The sequence below is a fragment of the Paroedura picta genome, chromosome 4, assembly GCF_049243985.1.
Source record: "Paroedura picta isolate Pp20150507F chromosome 4, Ppicta_v3.0, whole genome shotgun sequence".
NCBI classification, from domain to species: domain Eukaryota; kingdom Metazoa; phylum Chordata; class Lepidosauria; order Squamata; family Gekkonidae; genus Paroedura; species Paroedura picta.
Window position 1 is genome coordinate 53,792,442 of NC_135372.1, and position 2,515 is coordinate 53,794,956.

The window sequence follows — 2,515 nt, forward strand, 5'->3', positions numbered from 1 at the left end:
GTTATAGGTTGCCTGACATGGCTGGCCCAGGCTAGCTTGATCCTCATCAAATATTGGAAGCTTAGCATGGTTGACCCTGATCATTACAACCCAGGTTGTGATGCACAAGGAGGGAATGACAAACCACTTCTGTATGTCTATTTCCTTGAAAACTCTGCAAGATTGTCATGAACTGGCTGCAACTTGATGGCACTTTTCACCACCACCTTAAAATTAGAGTAGACACACACCAAATACATTTTTGTGCTTTTCTTCACAGAGATTCCATCAAATGTTCCACTTTTACCAACTACCCGAGACCCTAAACAAGCAGAAAAGGATATGAGTTCACACAGATTGTTTTAATCACCTTATTAGGGTTGTCATTTGTCCATGCACAGTGGGCAGTCTCTCATTCCTGCCCATTATTGGGCCAATGAGCAGTGTGTAAAATGGGGGAGATGATATCATGGACACAATGTCACTTCTGGTTACCAGATTCCACAGTTCTAGGAATTTGCCCAATCTCTAAGGTGTTTACCATGGAAGCTGGGAGAATTCCAATAGCATATTGAGGTGGTGCTGCCACTTCACGGTGATCACGGTGTAAGTGATGTTGTCACATTAGCGATAATCTCCATGCTCTGTCCTCTCCCAAACTAACATGGATTTGCAACCCTGCATCATATCCAAGCAAAAATAGGTTGTGCTATTATCTAGTCATTGACACAGGATGACTGAATTTTTAAATTTTGATCCCAATTATTCTCTCTCTGAAAAATTCCATTTTTAAGAATGATGAAAATCCAAGACCCAATATCTATTTCTGCAACAATCAGTTGTACACAGAGAGATCTGCAAAGAAGAAAGTTGGTTTTTATACCTTGCTTTTCACTACTTGAAGGAGTCTCAAAGTGGCTTACAATTGCTGAGAGAGCTCTGACAGAACTGCTCTATAAGAACAGGTCTAACAATACTGTGATTGGCCCAAGGTCACCCAGCTGGCTGCATATTGGAGGAGCAGGGAATCAAACCTGGATCTCCAGATTAGAAGCCAGTGCTCTTAACCACCATACCAAACTGACTCCTTTATTACCACAAATTATGCAATCTTCGGCAATTGGGGGGATCACAGGGGTTAGCACACCCAGAGTGTGATGGATAAGCCTCACCCTGGGAAAACCTCCTTCAAAATCAAGGTGTCTCCCGTGCCAAGTAAGTACGGCCACAATCTCATCTTATTCCCCAATATTCCCACAATCAAGCATCTGCTTCCACACATGGTTCCTCTATATATTTGTGAAACAGCCCTGTGGGAGGAACATGTCCCAGGCATCTGTGAAGGAATAGGGCCAATCAGGGTGTGGCCAGCACAGCCTTTTTATCACTTTCAATGCTTAAAAATTTTACTGAGGCCTGGGGGGGTAGTCTTTTGCCGAGGAACATCACTGCCACCTGAGCCCCCGCTCCACTTGCTTTCCCTCCAGTGCCCCTGACTTCCTGTTGCTCACTGGGGGGTGCTGCCAGCAGCAGCTGCGCAGTGCCACACTGAGGGGGAGCCCCAGCCATGGCGGCCACTGGAGAGCACCAAAGGTGAGCCAGTGGCAGAGTGGTAGGGCAACCCTCAAGGCAGCAGCCAGGGAGGAGGAGGATGAGGAGCCGAGGCCTGGTACCGACTGATTCACGACTGGGACTGGTCCCCAGACTGGGGGTTGGGGACCACTGGCTTAGAGACAACTGAGGCCTGCTGAGTAACTGTGGTCCATTCCCAGTTCTCTCAGAGCCACTTCCCTCACAGGGTGTCTGTTATGGGGAGAGGAAGGAAAGGTGATTTTAAACTGCTTAGAGACAACTGAGGCCTGCTGGGTGCTTGAAAGCACTTGAAAGCTCACCTGTAACCACTATGCCACAATTCCCAAAGGTCAGTCCTCTCCCACACTCAACTAACATTCCAAACCACAGGTTCTTGAAACCCATCTCTCCACACCCACGACCTCATTTGTCACCATGCCACCACAACCCCCCCCCCCTCCAACACACATATTCAACCTCATTCCCTTACAGACTGGACAACCCCTCCCCTTACTCTTCCCAATTCCAAGCTCTCCCTATCTTAATCACTCTCTTCCTTTTTACCTCCCTCTCTCTTTGCTATTTCTCCCCCTGCTAGTGCCCAATGTATTTCCTACAATGGGCTTTAATTCTAGTAATACATAATTGCAAAACAAAGACACTAGTGTCCTTATTGCCAAAGCTGCTCCTATACTAGACAGCTAGTAGATAAAGTAATGTTGAAACCTTGGAGTGCGCCCAACCCATTGGCAGGCAAACTGAACAGGCAGGGGGAAGGGGGGAGGCAGTGACAGGCAAATTACAGAGAACTCAAAAGGGTCAATGTTAGGCTCCATTAGCATAATTGTTAATGGCTTGGAAAAAGTTAGATGACTTGCAGCTCACAGTCGCTGTGCAAATATTAGTAAAGGCACTGTAGTAAGACAGCAATGCACTTTAGGGTCCCCCCCTTTTTTAAAAGAAC

General features: G+C 46.8%; 1 non-coding gene across 1 annotated transcript; it reads right to left on the bottom strand.

Moving 5' to 3' along the window:
- Nucleotides 1-1,042: 1,042 nt before the first annotated feature.
- LOC143836916 (U1 spliceosomal RNA) lies at nucleotides 1,043-1,202 on the bottom strand. Its single transcript, XR_013230831.1, has one exon. It is a non-coding gene; the product is annotated as a U1 spliceosomal RNA (small nuclear RNA).
- Nucleotides 1,203-2,515: the final 1,313 nt, after the last annotated feature.